Source organism: Somniosus microcephalus, chromosome 30, assembly GCF_052327205.1.
Source record: "Somniosus microcephalus isolate GS21.2 chromosome 30, FLI_Smic_1.0, whole genome shotgun sequence".
Classification (NCBI taxonomy): domain Eukaryota; kingdom Metazoa; phylum Chordata; class Chondrichthyes; order Squaliformes; family Somniosidae; genus Somniosus; species Somniosus microcephalus.
In genome coordinates this window covers 4,908,794-4,929,073 of record NC_141016.1, presented here as the reverse complement: position 1 = coordinate 4,929,073, position 20,280 = coordinate 4,908,794, and the positions used below count along the sequence as shown (strand labels likewise).

The 20,280-nt window shown below is 51.8% G+C and overlaps 1 pseudogene; it reads right to left on the bottom strand.

The window, feature by feature from the left end:
• The window catches only part of LOC147097870 (prenylcysteine oxidase 1-like), a 142,289-nt pseudogene extending 122,500 nt beyond the window's left edge, over window positions 1-19,789 (bottom strand).
• Window positions 19,790-20,280: the final 491 nt, after the last annotated feature.

The following is a 20,280-nucleotide window of genomic DNA, read 5'->3' as shown; positions in this document are numbered from 1 at the left end:
CTCTGCGTTTTGGAGAAGGGTTCGTTCAGTTCCCTGTGTCACTTTTATTCAACTGCAGTTGCTAATGGGTTTTTAAGAGGGATAAGTATGTTTTTTTTTTAAAGGCTTTGATGTTTCCGTTGCTAATCTATTTCATCTGCTTGCGTGCAAGGATGGCAAGGTCGGACTCCTCCTTGCCATTCATCCAGGAAGTTAGTTCTTGAGCCAATCGGGCAAAATTGCCTGTCTGAAGGCACCAAATCCAGTATTCTGAAGGCTCCATTAGAAGAGCTCACGTCAGGCTGTCAACAATAGACGATAAGCGGATGCAGCTGGTGGCTTCCTTGCTCCACGTTTAACAGCGCGTCAGCAGGATCTTCCAATCTCTGTTCCACATGGATGTGAGAATCGTCCAAATGGTCTCCGCCCAACGTTTTCTTTCAATTCACTCTCGGGATGTGGGCGTCGCTGACAAACATAGAAGATAGGAGCAGGAGTAGGCCATTCGGCCCCTCGAGCCTGCTCCGCCATTCAATGAGATCATGGCTGATCATCCAAACTCAGTACCGTCCCTGCTTTCTCCACATATCCCTTGATCCCTTTAGCCTTAAGAAATATATCTTAACTCCCTCTTGAATATATTTAATGAATTGGCCTCTACTGCCTTCTGTGGTAGAGAATTCCACAGGTTCACCACTCTCTGGGTGAAGAAATTCCTCCTCATTCTGTCCTAAATAGCTTACCCCTTATCCTTAGACTGTGACCCCTGGTTCTGGACTCCCCCGCCATTGGGAACATCCTTCGTGCATCTAGTCTGTCCAGTCCTGTTAGAATTTTATAAGTTTCAATGAGATCCCCTCTCATTCTTCTAAACTCCAGCGAGTATAAGCCCATTCGACCCAATCTCTCCTCATACGTCATTCCTGCCATCCCAGGTATCAGCCTGGTGAATCTTGGCTGCACTCCCTCCATGGCAAGAACAAGGCCCAGCATTTATTGCCCTTGAGAAGGTGGTGGTGGTGGAGAGGGATTAACACTGAAGTTGTAACACTGTCTTCACTCAGAAGCCTAGTGCTGTCAAACTCTGTAGATTCAGAGTGTGATAGACTATCTTTTATATTCACGAAAAGGAAGCTGATTACGTAATGGAGGAAACCTTGCATATCGTGTTTCACCAAAATTAGCACATGGCGTAAAACAGACCTCACTGTCCTATTCCGGTCACCCGGATCTGGAGGTGGTTGAGGTCAACTGTGTCAGAGGCCACTGAGTGAGGAGGAAAATCTGGAAGGAAATTTGAGCTTCAAACAAAGCAAATTAGAGCTGACATCATCGAGGTGGATAAGATGGTTAAACATATATGGGAAAGGTAGATCTGGAACACAACTGCAAACTAAGCTGCGAGAGTCGGCCAAGTGTAGGAACAGGAGGAGGCCATTCAGCCCCTCAATCCTGTTCCGCCATTCAATTTGATCATGGCTAATTTGCATCTCAACTCCATTTACCCGTTTTGAAAGCTCCAATTGACCCCCGAGCCTCAACAGCCTTTTGGCGGTGGGGGGGGTGCGGGGAAGAGTTCCAGATTTCCACTATCCTTTTTGTGAAGAAGAGCCTCCTGATTTCCCTCCCGAACGACCCAGCTCTTATTTTTAGATTTTGTCCCCTCGTTCTTGATTCCCCCATCCGAGGAAATCGTTCCTCCGTATCTACCCTAGAATCCTTTTAACATCCTTTTAACCCCTCGATCGGAACGCCCCCTCAGTCTTTGATACTCGAGCAAATACCAGCCAAGTCTACTGGTTAAAAATTTGGCAAAAGGCAAACGTAGGACTGATGTCAGGACATTCTCCTTCATACGAAAGGGTTGATTTTCTGTTCCTAAGACTGGTTGGAACACCGGAAAATCAGACCAGAGGTTCATCCAACTGGATCTGCAGCATAGTCAAGAGCCAGCCAATAAAGAGTCTGTTCGCTCTCCGATTGGCCGTGGGAAGGCGGTGCGCCGGGTCAGGTGACCAGCGTGGAGGCGGGGCAGGAGGCCGTGCGAAGAAACCTGCAGGAATACGGGCAACCAGAGTTGGCAACCCCGAGCTCACAGGGGTGCGCAGTTTTCAGATGATCTCCACACAGGCACTGATTGCGTGTGGAATGACAACAAGGAAAAGCTTAACTAATCAATGAAGGACGACAAAAATTAATGGAGCACAGATTCCTGCAGGTAGATCGACTGCGATGGGATGCTTGGCTTTCCCCCATCTGTTGCTATCTTGTGATTAATGACTGACAGTTTCAAGGGCGACCCGCACAACAACCTGAATCTACTTATTGACAACATAAGCAGACTTTTTTTTCACTTGACTTATTTTGCCAAAAGCTCAACGTTGTGCAAGCAACATAAAAAAAAACAACCACCCCACAAATGCATGCACGCATATGTCAACACTTTCAAAAAAAAAATTGTTTCCCACTGCATTGCTGTGGGAACGGCGATTTATCTGTCAGCGGAACCTCCCATCCCAGGGTCGAAGGAGCCCTCTGAGGGATTCTTCCCTGAAGACGCTGCATCTTACCCAACAGAGGTAGATGTTTTATCAAAGTTTGCGCTCTAAGTGTAGAGCTTTGCACCAGAGTGTCAGCCGTGGCTCAGTGGGTAGCGCGCTCGCCTCTGAGTCAGGATGGTTGTGGGTTCAAGCCCCACTCCAGAGACTTGAGCACATAACTCAGGCTGACACTCCCAGTGCAGTACTGAGGGAGCGCCGCACTGTCGGAGAGGCAGTGCTGAGGGAGTGCCGCACTGTCGGAGGGGCAGTACTGAGGGAGTGCCGCACTGTCGGAGGGGCAGTACTGAGGGAGCGCTGCACTGTCGGAGGGGCAGTACTGAGGGAGCGCTGCACTGTCGGAGGGGCAGTACAGAGGGAGCGCCGCACTGTCGGAGGGACAGTACTGAGGGAGCGCTGCACTGTCAGAGGGGCAGTACTGAGGGAGCGCTGCACTGTCAGAGGGGCAGTACTGAGGGAGCGCTGCACTGTCGGAGGGACAGTACTGAGGGAGCGCCGCACTGTCGGAGGGGCAGTACTGAGGGAGCGCTGCACTGTCGGAGGGGCAGTACTGAGGGAGCGCCGCACTGTCGGAGGGGCAGTACTGAGGGAGCGCTGCACTGTCGGAGGGGCAGTAATGAGGGAGTGCCGCACTGTCGGAGGGGCAGTACTGAGGGAGCGCCGCACTGTCGGAGGGGCAGTACTGAGGGAGCGCCGCACTGTCGGAGGGGCAGTACTGAGGGAGCGCCGCACTGTCGGAGGGGCAGTAGTGAGGGAGCGCCGCACTGTCGGAGGGGCAGTAGTGAGGGAGCGCCGCACTGTCAGAGGGGCAGTACTGAGGGAGCGCCGCACTGTCGGAGGGGCAGTACTGAGGGAGCGCCGCACTGTCGGAGGGGCAGTACTGAGGGAATGCTGCACTGTCGGAGGGGCAGTACTGAGGGAGTGCTGCACTGTCGGAGCGGCAGTACTGAGGGAGCGCCGCACTGTTGGAGGGGCCGTCTTTCAACTGAGATGTTAAACTGGGGCCCCGTCTTCCCTCTCTAAACCTTTCCTTCGCTCTCTCTCCTCCTTTAAGACGCTCCTTCTTTGACCAAATTTTCTGTCACCTGTCTTAATATCCCCTTTTTGTGGCGCAGGGTCAAACTTTGTTTGATTATCGCTCCTGGGGACGTTTCACTACAGGAAGGCGCCGTATAAATGCAAGCTGCTGCATTTATGGGACGAAGTGGGGAGAACGGGGGAGACGATTTCACTGGGACGGGGAACAAGCTGAAACAATGGGGCGGACCTCCCGTGGGGATTTCTCCCTGCCTCCCACCGTAACCTCAGCGGAATATTGGCGGAAACTCCAGAGAAATGGCCGTCGGCACTATTTCCGCGTGGTTTCCTGCTGACCCACTGCTGACGTTGTGGCGGGAAATCGGGAGATTCCCCGTGGAAATTCTCCCCCAGTGATCCCGGCGGGAATGCCCGACTTACGCATCTTGGGCAGGTGGTAGTTTGGCTTCCCTATTTTTTTTGGCTGGACCCAGGCTCACCAATCCGTAGGCTGAGGGCATCCCTTCACCAGGGGAATATGGGAAGACAACCTCACGGTGCGAAGGTGGGACACGTCTGCCCAGGTAACTATCACCAACGAATCAGCTGCTGAAGGTGCTCAAATTACCGTGTGAGCCACGGCAAGCTAGTGCCACTCACTGGCGTCCACACAGAAGGTCTGGATTACAAGTAATGGAGGCGAATGGCCACTAACGGAACAGAACCGTGTCAACCAACCCATTTATCGCACAGCACGAGCTGGCTGATCTCCTCCCAACTCCCAACTCTCCCATCCACCGTGACGAAAGGAAGAAAGAAAGAAAGAACACTGTTAGTATCAAAGCTTTGCACACCAGAGGCAGACGACAGGGATTGGAGTGCGGAGGCTGGTGAGCCCAGGAAAATTTTTCCTTTTAAAATCAGTGGATGAAAAAGAAAGAAAGCGAGACTTGTTTTTTTTTACATAGAATGTGCAGCACAGAAACAGGCCATTCGGCCCGACCAGTCCATGCCGGCGTTTATGCTCCACTCGAGCCTCCTCCCGTCTTTCATCATCTAAATCTATCAGCATAACCCTCTATTCCCTTCTCCCTCATATGCTTGTCCAGCTTCCCCTTAAATGCATTTATACTATTCGCTTCAACCACTCCCTGTGGTAGCGAGTTCCACATTCTCACCACTCTCTGGGTAAAGACGTTTCTTCTGAATTCCCTATTGGATATCTTGGTGACTATCTTATATTGATGGCCTCTCGTTATGCTCTTCCCCACAAGTGGAAACACTGGGGGGAAAAATTCTGTTGCTTTGTGCCTCCCGTTAGCGCCCTGGGGCAGGGGGGTGCCTAACGGGGCGCAAAGCCCCTAGCGCCCTGGCACAGCGCCGCTAACGCCTCCCGCAAAATTCAGCGGGAGGGTAGCGGCGGCAGTAGCCGGTAGCGTCCCACGGCGCTGCGTCTCCAACGATGACGTCATCACCGTGCGCAGCACCCCGGCTGCAAATTTGGCTCGCGTCCCCTGACCTACCACCAGACGCTATGTCCGACAGGGTCAGAGGGGCGTTTTTGCGGCCGGGGCGGCGATAATTAAAGGGCAGGTACCGGGCGGCCATTTTTTATTCGGCCGCCTGCCAGCACCTGCCTCCTCCTGCTGGGTGCCTGTCGCAATCGGTCAGCCCGGCACTCCTCGAGTGCCAGGTTCTTTTGCCAGCACCCTGCTCCCCTGTGGTCCAGCAGGGCCCCGGTGCCCTCCCCTTCAATCAGGGGAGGGAGGCCTGCTGTACCGCGGCTCTACGTGACGGCGCGCATGGCGCTGTTGCACGTAGCCCCGCGATATTCAATGGGAGCACCCCAAGAGGGAGGGGGAGTGCTTCCAGTAGCGCCTCGCCTCCTGCTTGGGGCGCTACCGCTCAATTTCGGGCATGGGGCGCTAACCTTTTTCAGGGTGGTACTTCTAGCACCCCGGCGAAGGTATCGCCCCAAAGGGGGCGCGACCCAATTTTCCCCCACTCTCTCTTTGTATCCACTTTATCAAAACTTTTCATAATTTTAAAGACTTCTATTAGGTCACCCCTCATCCTTTAACCCAGCTTCTTCATCCTCTCCTGATAGGTATAACCTCACAGTTCTGGTATCATCCTTGTAAATCTTTTTTGCATTTTTATAGCGTCTTTCATGACCTCAGGATGTCCCAAAGTGCTTGACAGTCAATGAAGAACATTTGAAGTGTGGTCACTGTTGTAAAGTAGGAAACACGGCAGCCAAGTTGCGCACAGCAAGCTCCCACAAACAGCAATGAGATAATGACCAGATAATAAAAACAGAAAATGCTGGAAATACTCAGCCGGTCTGGCAGCATCTGTGGAGAGAGAAAGAGTCAACGTTTCAGGTCGATGACCCTTCGTCAGATGACCAGATAATCTGTTTTAGTGATGTTGATTGAGGAATAAATATTGGCCAGGACACCGGGGAGAACTCCCCTGCTCTTCTTCGAAATAGTGTCATGGAATCATGGAAGCTCTGGACCTCAGTGAGCTTAGAGACTAAAAAAAAGTCCCAAAATATAAATGATTTCAGAATGTAAATTCCTGAGTGGAGCCCGCCTGGGACTCTGGGCTTTGGGTAACTGTGAGCGGCTAATTTCTCACTCTGCTGTGTGTATAAATAACTCATTCACTGGGTGGTGACAATGGCTTGTATATCAAACTGGCCCAATACCCTCAGGTGCCAAGGATTGAGCAAGCGGAGTTTGTGCAGGAGGAGGGAGTGAAGGAGAAGAAAGGAGGCGAGTGCTATTTTTAAAATGCTTCTGCTGATGCTGGTACAGGGCAGAAGACTTGGAATGTCTCATCCATTTCAGAGTAAAGGCAAGCAGAGCAAGACCAGACGAGCTAGCCCGCAGTAACCTGTTGACGCACGCTCAACTGACACCACGGAAAGGGACAAACACACATTTCTGTTTCGTAGAATCATACATTACGTACAGTCAGCCCTGGCTCCGTGGGCAGCACTCTCGCCTTTGAGTCAGAAGGTCGTGGGTTTAAATCCCCACTCCAGAGACTGGAGCACAAAAATCCCAGCTGACACTCCCAGTGCAGTACAGAGGGAGCGCCGCACTGTCGGAGGGACAGTACTGAGGGAGCGCTGTACTGTTGGAGGGACAGTACTGAGGGAGCGCTGTACTGTCGGAGGGACAGTACTGAGGGAGCGCTGCACTGTCGGAGGGACAGTACTGAGGGAGCGCTGCACTGTCAGAGGGGCAGTACTGAGGGAGCGCTGCACTGTCGGAGGGGCAGTACTGAGGGAGCGCTGCACTGTCAGAGGGGCAGTACTGAGGGAGCGCTGCACTGTCGGAGGGGCAGTACTGAGGGAGCGCTGCACTGTCGGAGGGGCAGTACTGAGGGAGCGCCACACTGTCGGAGGGGCAGTACTGAGGGAGCGCCGCACTGTCGGAGGGGCAGTACTGAGGGAGCGCCACACTGTCAGAGGGGCAGTACTGAGGGAGTGCCGCACTGTCGGAGGGTCAGTACTGAGGGAGCGCCGCACTGTTGGAGGGGCAGTACTGAGGGAGCGCCACACTGTCGGAGGGGCAGTACTGAGGGAGCGCCGCACTGTCGGAAGGGCAGTACTGAGGGAGCGCCGCACTGTCGGAGGGGCAGTACTGAGGGAGCGCCGCACTGTCGGAAGGGCAGTACTGAGGGAGCGCCGCACTGTCGGAGGGGCAGTACTGAGGGAGCACCGCACTGTCGGAGGGGCAGTACTGAGGGAGCGCTGCACTGTCAGAGGGGCAGTACTGAGGGAGCCCTGCACTGTCGGAGGGACAGCACTGAGGGAGCGCCACACTGTCGGAGGGGCAGTACTGAGGGAGTGCTGCACTGTCGGAGGTGCCGCCTTTCGGATGAGACGTTAAACCGAGGCCCCATCTGCTCTCTCAGGAGGGCGTAAAAGATCCCATGGCACTGTTTTAAAGAAGAGCAGGGGAGTTATCCTTGGTGTCCTGGGCCAATATTTATCCCTCAACCAATATCACAATAAAACAGTTTATCTGGTCATGCTGTTTGTGGGAGCTTGCTGTGCATAAATTGTCTGCCGTGTTTACAACAGTGTCTTCATTTCAAAAGTACTTCATTGGCTGTAAAGCGCTTTGGGATGTCCTGAGGTCGTGAAAGGCGCTGGAGAAATGCAAGTCTGTCTTTTTCTTTTTTACAGAAGGAGGCCATTCGGCCCATCCTGCCAGTGCCGGCTCTCTGAAAGAGCTCTCCAATATGTCCCACTCCCCCTGGTTTTTCCCCTCAGCCCTGCAAATTTTTTCCTGTTCAAGTATTTATCCAATTCTCTTTTGAACGTTACCATTGAATCTGCTTCCACCGCCCTTTCAGGCAGCGCGTTCCAGATCACAACAACTCGCTGCGTTAAAACATTTCTCCTCGTTTGTTTGCAGATGTAATTTTTTTTTAGTGAGGAGAAGTTTTGGTAAATTTTCGTGCTTTGCGTGACCCGAGAATGTACTAGACATTTGGGGGGGAGGCGGAGGCGGGAATCTGCGCAATGTGCATGCGAAGCTTTAGGTAGCGAGTGTTAAAGACAAATTCTTCTCATAATACTAAAAACGGCTTTAAAACGGCATATTGGGCGAGGTAAATGAACGATCCTCCAGGCCCCGGTTAAAATGTCCAGCTATGCGGTGCAACGATTGAAAATGAAGTCCGTGAAATGAGAACATGAGTGTGTTGTAGGCCACAGAGATATTTTCAGAAGATGGGAGGAGGGGGAGGGAGTGATACACCGGCAGTTGATGACGGGTTGGAATCCCGGTCGATGTTCGAGCTGCTTTCAGCGCTGGGACCCGTGTGTTGCCTGCCTTCGTGTGTTGTGCCGGGCGGTTCACAGGAGAACGCAGAGGGAGCCTCACCGCCATCACTTCCAGAACTGGGATGCCTGAAATATTTCTCGCTATCAGTGCAGACAGTGAAACGCACCAGTGAGCGGGAATCTCAAACAAAGTGAAGCCGTTTGGCTTCATTCTACAACATTTTAAAGAGCCAGTGTCCCTTGGCTGGGGGGGGGGGGGGTTGGGCGGCGAAATGATTACAAGGAATATGATATTGATGCAAATTATTGTTAAGTTCAAAACTCAAAGAGAATAGCGGGTTGGGACGGTGTTGAAAAGCTTGTCAGACTAATAAGTGTTTAAAATAACAACAGAAAATGCTGGAAAAACTCAGCAGGCCAGGCAACATCCGTGGAGAGAGAAATAGAGTCGACGTTTCAGGTCAAACCCTTTGTCAAGACTGAACGTGTTTCTGATGTCCGAAGTCTGGAAACGCCTGGGCCCAGGTTACGCTATTTCCGTTTTTTGGTAACCCTCCCTCAGGGTGTCTGGATTCCAGAACATTTTACGGATTCCGGACCACTGCCACTAAGCGTCCAGGAGCCCGGATTCCGGAACTCCGGATTTGGGACGCTCAACTTGTATTAGCAATTGACTTTCTGCTTTTACACATGCGTGTGTGTACATGTGTGTGTGTGTTGTGTGTCACAGCCCATAGACCATTGGTTATCCAGCACCCAACCATCCAGATCCTGTTCATGGTCCAGGGGAACATTATGAAGCCTGAAGAAACCTTGTGTAGATGCAGGCAGGAAAGAGCTGCAGAGTATTTGGTGCGCACACATGTGTAAAAGTGAATGGCCAGGGAACATCCCTAATGCCAGAGTCATAATTTTCATCAATGCTTCACACTGTCCTTAAATCTCTGCCTGTAACGATGTCTCCATTGCTTTGGAGAGCTCCACTGTATTTTGTTCAAATTCATTCTTGGGATGTGGGCATGGCTGGCAAGGCCGGCATTTATTGTCCGTCCCTAGTTGCCCTCCAACAGCAAACTTGGCTTTTATCGCCCCTGAAGGCGATTGGAGCGCTAAATCAGGCGCTTCACACCTGTCTTAAGGCGCAAAGGCCGAGGAGCGAGGCGCTACCTCAGAGCGCTGGCGAAGCAAGGAAGGACAAATCAAAATCAACCCGCAAAGTGCTGCTCAGTACCCAAAACTCCTTCACACAGCGTTGAATCTCTCCAGAAGTCTCTCTCTCTCTCTCAGAATGCGTGGTGCAAAAATGTCACCAACAAAAAAAGGCAGGAAGCGGTCGCCTTTAAATAGCGCTCCCCCAGTCCCTTTCTGACTGCATAACGCTCCCCTCAACCTGTCGTTGCTAGCGGCAGGCGGTAAGGCAGGGGGCGCCACTCAATATCCGGTCCGGGGCGCTAACGGGGCGTTGCGCACACGACTGACGTCACGATCTGCCGGCGCAGGAGATTGTGGCGGTAGTGTTTAGCGCCGCCGCAAAATGTCTAGTTAATTTCGCAAGCGGCGCAAACATCGCCGTGCCCGGGCGCTAGTTGCTTTGCGCCCCATTAGCGCCCTCTTAAGGGAGGCGCAAACAACTGAATTTTTCCCCCTACCTCTTTGACCAAGCTTTTGGTCACCTGCCCTAATTTATCCTTAAGCGGCTCGGTGTCAAATTTTTTGTCTTAAAATACTCCTGTGCAGCGCCTTGGGACGTTTTACTATGTTAAAGGCACTATATAAATACAAGTTGTTGTTGTTGTTGGCGGGGGTGATTTGTCCTTCCCATCCTGTGGGGACAAGTCTGGTCTCCAGTTGGCTGAGCCCAAACGGTCTTCCTGGTCCTCACGATCCACGACACGGACTGTGCCACCTAAAGCCTTCCCTGCAAAACCAGGGTCGGTGACTGGCTCACTTAGTTGGGGAACAGAGAACAGGAGGAGAGCCATTCAGCCCCTGGAGCCTGTTCAACATCATTCAATTAGATCATGGCTGATCTGTATCTTAGCTTCATCTACTCACCTTGGCTGCGTAACCCTTAATATCCTTACCCAACAAAAATCCAGCAATCTCAGTTTTGAAATTTTCAATTGACCCCCGGCCTCAACAGCTTTTCGGGGGAGAGAGTTCCAGATTTCCACCACCCTTTGTGTGAAGAAGTGCTTCCTGACATCACCCCTGAACGGCCTGGCTCTAATTTTAAGGTTCTGCCCCCTTGTTCTGGACTCCCCCCACCAGAGGAAATAGTTTCTCTCCATCTAGCCTATCAAAAACACCTCGATTAGATCACCCCTTAATCTTCTAAACTCAATGGAATACAAGCCTAGTCTGTGTAACCTGCCCTCATAATTTAACCCTTCGGTATCATTCTGCTGAATCTGCACTGCTCCCCCTCCGGGGCCAATATATCCTTCCTGAGGGGCGGGGCCCAGAACTGAACGCAGGAACTCCAGATGGGGTCTAGCCAGAGCTTCACATAACTATATATACTCTCCAGAAAACCGTCAGCTCCTGGGCCAGTTTCTCACAGAGAGGCCGGACTCGAGGCCTGGGAGCTGACTGAAGCCTGTTTTGATTTCAGTGGCTGTGTGCCTTGATTGACATTTTCTCCAGGGATCCTCTCCTGCTACTCAGCATACTCTGCGTTCCGTCAATTCACACACTGTCTTGGGCCCGGATCCCAGTGCATGTTATTATGTTAATATAAAGGTCGGCAAAACATAAGCGTTTGAGTTAGGAGACATGCATTGCACAGATCAGTATTTTACGATAATTTCAAATAATTTATTTAAAGTTAACTACATTTTCTGGCCTGTCCACTATCACTGGAAAGGAAGCAGCTGCAGATATTTCCGACGACTGTAGGTTTTCTGTCTCATTGATGGTTTTCCAGCACCATTCTCTGTATAACTCTCCGTGCAGCCGTTCCTGTACAATGCACTACTTACAACGGATCAAAGCTCTTCTGTGTGTAACACAGTGCGGTGTGCCTGAGTAATGACCTGTGGCATGATAGGCTTTCTAATCCTTTTACTTTGTGGAGTCGGTTGTTGGTTAATCCACGTGCTCCCCTTCAGCATTCCCTCCTCCATCTGCAGCGACTCCACCGTGTTACACAGTCACAGGAACAGGAGCAGGCCAGTCAGCCCCTCGAGCTTGTTCCAGATCAGTCATTCACTTAGATAATAATAATAATCAACTTTATTGTCATTGTTAGTGCACAAGTGCAGTACAACGAAATGTAGGCTTGCGGCTTCCGAGAGTGTACATTTAGATTAAGACATTTAAACATTCAACATTCATTTGTCTTGTAATACATTAACATAAACATAACCATAATAAAGTGCATTGGCAGATGTGCAGGCTTTAGAGTTTATTTGTGGAGTTCAGTAGGATGACAGCCCTGGGAAAGAAGCTGTTCCTAAATCTGGTCGTACGGGTGCGAATGCATCTGTAGCGTCTCCCAGATGGCAGGAGGGCGAACAGACTGTGGCTGGGGTGGGTAGGGTCTTTGATGATGGTCCGTGACCTCCGTAAACAGCGTTTCTGGTATATGTGCTCTATGGTCGGTAGCCGGGTGCCGGTAATGCATTGGGCAGTTTTGACTACCCGCTGCAGGGCTTTCCGGTCATAGTAGCTACAGCTGCCATACCATACTGTGATACAGTTTGTCAGGATGCTCTCTATAGTGCAGCAGTAAAAGTTAGAGAGGATCAGGGGTGACAGGTTACATCCCTTCAGCCTCCTTAGGAAATATAGGCGCTGCTGGGCCTTCTTCACCAGAGAGGAGGTATTGAGGGACCAGGAGAGGTCTTCCGTGATGTGGACTCCGAGGAACTTAAAGCTGTCCACCCTTTCCACAACATTGATGTGGATGGGGGTGTGACTTCCGCCTTTAGACTTCCTGAAGTCTAAAGATCATGGCTGATCGGCATCATCTACCCGCCTTGGTTCTGTATCCCTTAATACCCTTGCCTAACAAATACCCATCAAGCTCAGCTTTGCAATTTTAATTGACCCCCCCCCCACCCCCGCCAGCCTCAACAACATTTTGGGGGAGAGTTCACCCATCACCCCCTGTGCTCGCTGATCTACATTGGCTCGCAGTTAAGCAGCGCCTCGATTTGAAAATTCTCAACCTTTGTTTTCAAATCCCTCCGTGGCCTCGCCCCTCCCGATATCTGTAACCTCCTCCAACCCCCAAAACCCCCGAGATATCTGCGCTCCTCGAATTCTGCCCTCTTGAGCATCCCTGATTATAATCGCTCAACCATTGGTGGCCGTGCCTTCTGTTGCCTGGGCCCTAAGCTCTGGAATTCCCTCCCCAAACCTCTCCGCCTCGCTACCTCTCTTTCCTCCTTTAAGACGCTCCTTAAAACCGACCTCTTTGACCAAGCTTTTGGTCGCCTGCCTTAATTTATCCTTATGTGGCTCGATGTCAGATTTACTCTTATAACACTCCTGTGAAACGCCTTGGGATGTTTTACTACGTTAAAGGTGCTATATAAATACAGGAAACTTTCTGGTATCCGGCACGGACGGGACCGAGCTGATGCTGGTATATCAACATTGCCGGAGAATCGAGCGCTATAGTTAAAACATACGGAGCTTCTGAGTTCCGTATCTAGCAACAAACCCTGTTGCTTAGCAACAGCTTCAAAACAATCAGCACAGCTTGCAAGCATCTCTGTAGCTTAGCAACAGCTTCAGTTAGACGCTTGCACATGAGTAAAAAAAAGTAACTAAAAGTAAAATTTTTTATCTGAACCGACTCCTGAGTTTTGCCGGTTAACCGACATTTCCGGTTATTTAGTGGCCGGTTAATCGAAAGTTTCCTGTACAAGCTGTTGTTGCTGTTGGGAGAGTTCCAGATTTCCACCACCCTTTGTGTGAAAAAGTCCTGACATCACCCCGGAACGGCCTGGCTCTAATTTTAGATGCATTTAAGGGGAAACTAGATTAACACATGAGGGAGAAAGGAATAGAAGGAGATGCTGATGGGGTGAGATGAGGAGGGGTGGGAGGAGGGTCATGTGGAGCAGAAACACCGGCACGGACCAGTGGGGCCGAATGGCCTGTTTCGGTGCTTTGAAAGATCGGCGAATTACGGACGTGAGCCAGTTCCTCCCGAGTCTCCCTGACATTTTACGCCTGTCTATCGATCGTTGGGCTCGAACGCCTCGCTGCTCATTATAATGGCGCCCGCCCCCCCGGTTAAAGAGTCGCACGGGCCGATTTCCTGCAGTCAAGCTGGTCCAGAACGGCTCTAAGGTAACGCTCATAATTCTAGGCAGAGCAGCAAGGAAGGTTTTGTTTCGGGTGTTTTAGTGAAGCGATTTCTTTTCATGCATCCTGTTTCCTTGAATGCATTTCTATGGTGTATGCACAAGTCAAGTTAAAAAAAAGACTTGCACCTCAGGACGTACCAAAGCGCTTTACAGCCAATGAAGTACTTTTTGAAATGTAGTTACTGTTGTAATGTGGGAAACGTGGCAGCTAATTTGCACACAGCAAGCTCCCACAAACAGCAATGTGATAATGACCAGATAATCTGTTTTAGTGATGTTGGTTGAGGGATAAATATTGGCCCCAGGACACTGGGGAGAACTCTCCTGCTCTTCTTCAAAATAGGGCCATGGGATCTTTTACGTCCACCCGAGAGGGCAGACGGGGGGGGGCCTCAGTTTAATGTCTCAGTCTCCGACAGTGCAGTGCTCCCTCAGTACTGACCCCTCTGACAATACGGCGCTCCCTCAGTATTGACCTTCCGAAAGTGCGGCACTCCCTCAGTACTGCCCCTCTGACAGTGCAGCGCTCCCTCAGTACTGCCCCTCCAACAGTGCAGCGCTCCCTCAATACTGCCCCTCTGACAGTGCAGCGCTCCCTCAGTACTGCCCCTCCAACAGTGCAGCGCTCCCTCAGTACTGCCCCCCCGACAGTGCAGCGCTCCCTCAGTACTGCCCCTCCAACAGTGCAGCGCTCCCTCAATACTGCCCCTCCGACAGTACAGCGCTCCCTCAGTACTGCCCCCCCGACAGTGCAGCGCTCCCTCAGTACTGCCCCTCCGACAGTGCAGCGCTCCCTCAATACTGCCCCTCCGACAGTGCAGCACTCCCTCAGTACTGCCCCTCCGACAGTGCAGCATTCCCTCAGTAATGCCCTCCGACAGTGCGGCATTCCCTCAGTACTGCCCCTCCGACAGCGCAGCGCAACCTTAGTACTGCCCCACTGACAGTGCAGCGCTAACTCAGTACTGGTCCTCCCACAGTGCAGCACTCCCTCAATACTGCCCTTCCGACAGTGTGGCGCTCCCTCAGTACTGCCCCTCCGACAGTGTTGCGCTCGTTCAGTACTGCCCCTCCGAGAGGGCAGCACTCCCTCAGTACTGCCTCTCTGACAGTGCAGCGCTCCCTCAGTACAGACCCATCGACAGTGCGGTGCTCCCTCAATACTGCCCCTCCGACAGTGCAGCACTCCCTCAGTACTGCCCCTCCGACAGTTCAGCGTTCCCTCAGTACTGACCCTCCGACAATGCGGTGCTCCCTCAGTACTTCAGCTCCGACAGCGCGGCACTCCCTCAGTACTGCCCCTCCGACAGCGCGGCGCTCCCTCGGTACTGCCCCTCCGACAGTGCAGCACTCCCTCAGTACTGACCCACCGACAGCGCAGCCCTCCTTCAGTATTGCCCCACTGACAGTGCAGCGCTACCTCAGTACTGCCCCTCCCACAGTGCAGCACTCCCGCCATACTGCCCCTCCGACAGTACGGCGCTCCCTCAGCATTGCCCTTCTGAAAGTGTGGCGCTCCCTCAGTACTGCCCCTCCGACAGTGCGGCGCTCCCTCAGTATTGCCCCTCCGACAGTGCGGCGCTCCCTCAGTCCTGCACTGGGTGTGTCAGCCTGGATTTTTGTGCTCCAGTCTCTGGAGTGGGACTCGATCCTATCACATTCTGACTCCGAGGCGAGGGTGCTGACCACTGAGCCACAGCTGACAGAAAGGCTTCCGTGATTGTGCCTGATGATGGTTTAATGGATTCAAACATTAATTTTCATACTTATTGAAGTGATACAGCGGTGTGAATTCGGCGTTATCCTGGTGCCCGGCTGTTTAGGCTGATTTACCCTCATTTGAAGTTCGGATGTATTCTAGTCAGTTTGGCCGGGAATTCTGGCACAACTGGAGATTGGCAGAGTGGGTGAGGGAATTTTCCCACACAGGAAATTCCAGGGCAAAGGCTTTCATGAAAGAAGCGACCGATTTAAACCCTTTGTTGTGCTGAGCGTGTGACTTTTGAAATCTCTTGCTCTCACTGGATGTAGTTTCCCCACCCATCGGTCAGAGGATAAACCCATGGCAGCAAAAGTCTTTGTGTGTTTTTTTGTGTGTCTGTGTGTTTGTGTGCTTTTGTGTGTGTGTCTGTGCACCCTCCTGTATGCCTCAGAGACATGGACCATGTCCAGCAGGCACCTCAAAGCACTGGAGAGGTACCACCAACGCTGCCTCCACAAGATCCTGCAAATCCATTGGCAGGATAGGCGCACCAACGTCAAGTGTTCTTGCTCAGGCCAACATCCCCAGCATCGAAGCTTTGACCACGCTTAATCAGCTCCGATGGACGGGCCACATTGTCCGCATTCCCGATACGAGACTCCCAAAACAAGTGCTCTACTCAGAGCTCCGACACGGCTAGAGAGCCCCAGGTGGGCAAAGGAAACGCTTCAAGGACACCCTCAAAGCATCCTTGAAAAAGTGTAACATCCCCATGGACACCTGGGAATCCCTGGCCCAAGACTGCACAAAGTGGAGGAGAAGCATCTGGGAAGGCGCCAAACGCCTCGAGTCTCTTCGCCGGGAGCAAGCGGAAGCCCAGCGCAAGCAGCGCAAGGAGCGCACGTCAACCCAAGCACCCCACCCACCCGCCCCTTCAACCACCGTCTGCCCCACCTGTGACAGAGACTGTAGGTCCCGCGTTGGACTCGTCAGTCACCTGAGAACTCATTTTTAATGTGGAAGCAAGTCATCCTCGGTTCCCAGGGACTGCCTAAGAAGAAGAGAGTATGGCTACGTGTGTGCGTGCGTGTGTGTGTTTGTGTCGGGCTGGGGCGGGGGAGGCGAGTCCCGCCCTCGTGAATGCATCTTTCCGTCTACTGCTCACGCCACTGACGGCAGACACGGCCCCCGCCCTTCTGTTCCACCTCTGGTACCCATCAGGAGATGGCAGAGCGGGATTAAAAGAGGAAGACAACACTCTGGCACCAAGATGAAATGGGGTTAAAAAGAAAAAGGAAACAAAAGGGTGTGAACAGTGCACTGTTGAAATAGCATCAACAGAGGCATATGTTTCCCGTTAACCCAAATTGGACATCATATAAAGTATGGCAGTTTTAAAACATATTTTGCAATATATTCAGACCATCAAAAATGTTAGCAACATTAACAATGGCCTCGAGTGCCAAATGGTCTGATCCACTAGTTCTGAAGTTCAATGATTTATCGGCGAGGTTATTGAGGTTTACAGCTCTAACAAGACGACCTGAATCTCTCGACCAAATCCATCCGACTGAAGCGGGAACAGGCGGAATGTAATGATCAGTGGAATAGCCACGTTTCACAGCGGGGCCACTTTGTGTCCGCAACGCAATGCATTAAAACTGAAGGACATGTTTGTGTTCCCAGTAATCAGGCTGTCAAAAGAGGCAATGCGGGAAATGCCAAAGCCTCCGAGCTCATTGTTTTGCAAACGCAGAAATCTGTATTTAATGATTTAAAGCAGGCGAATAAAGTCAAAAAACACACAGTAAAAAAAAATATGAGCGCCGGCTGGTAAAAGACAGCTGCAAATCCTCACAAGGGCACAAAATAAATCGCGAAAAGCTAACAAACTTCTGGGCAAATGAGATAAGACACTGCCTGGTCCCTCCGTGTCTGCCGAACAATGCTTTTAAAAAAAAAAACCTCACAAATAGCAAATAATATCAACACAATTCATTCCCATATATCTCAAGCTGCTGACACAAAGAGATCTTGGTGTTCCCTCCATGGCCTGGCCCCTCCCTATCTCTGTAACCTCCTCCATTCCTACCCTGCCCCGAGATCCCTGCGTTCCTCCAACTCTGGCCTCTTGTCCATCCCCCCACCCCCAACACCCATCGCCCCACCATTGATGGCCGTGCCTTCAGCCCTCAGCTCTGGAATTCCCTCCTTCAATCTCTCTGCTATCTCTTTAAGACTTACGTTAAAACCTGTCACTTGGAACAAGCTTTTGTTCACCCGTCCCAATGTCTCCTCCTTTGGCTCGGTCTCAATATTTGTTTGTTAACGCTCCTGTGAAGCGCCTCGGGACGTTTTTATTATACAAAATGTCAATTTAGGATTTATCCTAAAAATGAGCCAACAGAATGAAAAAAACCCCAGCCCTTCCCAAACCTTCCCGCCCCAGGCAATTCAAACAACATCCCAGGGAAGAAGAAATATAAGTGCAAATAGGCCTCAGTTGCCCGGGTTTTGAGGGCTGGGTTGCCAAGGTTCTCGGCAGGGGGGAAGGTGGTTTACACGTGACCCTAAGGCTGAAAGTGGAGCCTGGAGAGTGACGCTATACTCAGGTCATAAGCTTATCCAAAAGTAGGCCCAATTTTGTCTAGACCTGTCACAAATAGCGTGCTGTACGGCTGCTCTTCCACGGCCAATACTGACACGGCAATACAAGAGAAATCATCGGCCTCACTTCTAAAAGACTGTTCCAACTTCAGGCACATCAAGTTTGTTGTGTGTTTTTCAGATTTTGTGCCAATGACTGGAATCCGACACGAACGGAACGAGACCCGACGTGAACTGTAGGGGTCCTTCTCAAGCACACGGTCTGCCCAGGTTTGTGTGGGTTGAGCGGTCACCTCGCACAGCAGACTGGTGACCTTTGATCAGACAAGGTGGTCAGCGGCTCGTTAATTCCCAGCCGACAGATGCGTCTTGTTTTTTGGATTTTCTGATTATTGGAAATTTGAAAGCCAGGTACAGGAAACTCTTTTTTATCCGGCACCGACGGGACCGGTGTGGTGCCAGTTTATCAAAAAGTCCGGATTACAGAGAGGTATAGTAAAAGGTACGAGAGCTCCGTACACAGCAACAAATCCTGGCTTCCCTGTTGCTTAGCAACAGGTGCAGGAACCCCGGCCACACGATCCAGGTGACCCTGTTGCTTAGCAACAGGTGCAGGAACCCCGGTTACACAGCCACAGATCCAGGAACGGCCACTAATATGAAGTAAAACTTACCTGAACCTACTCCTGAATTTTGCCGGTCAACAGAGATTTCCGGTTATTTAGGTGCCGGCACCTAAATCTTCGCCACCAGCATGATCGGCAGCCGGCAGAACATCGCATTTACAGCACGTTGGATCGGCGGACACTTCAAAGAGCCAATGTGCGTGACGGCGCCCAAAGCAAATATCTGAGGAAGGCAGCCCAGTGACGGAGGCACACAGCACCTACATTACAGTGACACAAGGCAGGGCAGGGAAGAAAATTACACACCCTTACAAACCGTACTGAAGATAAGGTAAACCTACCTTAGAACCAAACAAAATAGAAAGACTTGCATTTATACAGCGCCTTTCACGACCACCGGACGTCCCAAAGCGCTTTTTTTTGAAGTGCAGTCACTGTTGTAATGTAGGAAAAGCGGCAGCCAATTTGCGCACAGCAAGCTCCCACACACAGCAATGTGATAATGACCAGATCATCTGTTTGTGTTATGTGGGTTGAGGGATAAATATTGGCCCCAGGACACCAGGGAGAGCTCCCCCCCTGCTCTTCTTCGAAATAGTGGCCGTGGGATCCTTTACGTCCAGCTGAGAGGGCAGACGGGGCCTCGGTTTAACGTCTTATCCGAAAAGCAGCACCTCCGACAGAGCGGCGCTCCCTCAGCACGGCACTGGGAGTGTCAGCCTGGATTATTGTGCTCAAGTCTCTGGAGTGGGACTTGAACCCACGACCTTCTGACTCAGAGGCGAGGGTGCCGCCCACTGAGCCACGGCCGAGACTAAACAAGATAACAGAGTCTCAGCCGCGGCGCAGTCAGTAACGCTCTCGCCTCTGAGTCAGACAGTTGTGGGTTCAAAGTTCCATGTGGGAATGCGCCTGGAACAGGGCATGAACCCCACACCAGCTTAGCCAAGACTGATCCTGGCTGGTGGGGGGGGCGGGGGTGGGGGGGGCGTTTAAAATTGGCCTTTAGTTTTCTGCAACGACTGTGAGAATCGATTGGGAGGTGACTGGCACGAAAGACTACGCGTTAATAGTCTTCCGTCATACTTGTCACAGTCCTCAGGTTCCAGGTCTCCCCAAGGCCACTCTTGAGTCACTGGAGGTGCCAGAGCATTAAGTTCATTTGCCTTCATCTTTTTGTTCCTTTCTCTTGGAGAGAGATAGCACGTTTCGGGAGGTGGTCACCCCGCAGCTTAAGAGTGTGCAGGCAGAGAGCGAATGGGTGGCCGCCAGACAGAAGAGTAGGACCAGGCAGGTCGTGCAGGAGTCCCCTGAGCCTATCTTGCTCAACAACCAGTATTCGGTGCTGAGTACTGGTGAGGGCGATGGCTCCTCTGGGGAGTGCAGCCAGTGCCAAGTCCACAGCACCATGGAAGGCACAGCGGGGACGGGGGTGGGTGGGGGAAGAGGAGAGGGAGAGCAATAGTGATAGGGGGTTCAATAGTTAGGGGAGCAGACAGGCGTTTCTGTGGCCACAGACGTGACTCCAGGATGGTATGTTGCCTCCCTGGTTCCAGGGTCAAGGATGTCACTGAACGGCTGCAGGGGGGAGGGTGAACAGCCAGAGGTCGTGGTCCATATCGGTACCAACGACATAGGTAGATAGAGGGATGCAGTCCTGCAG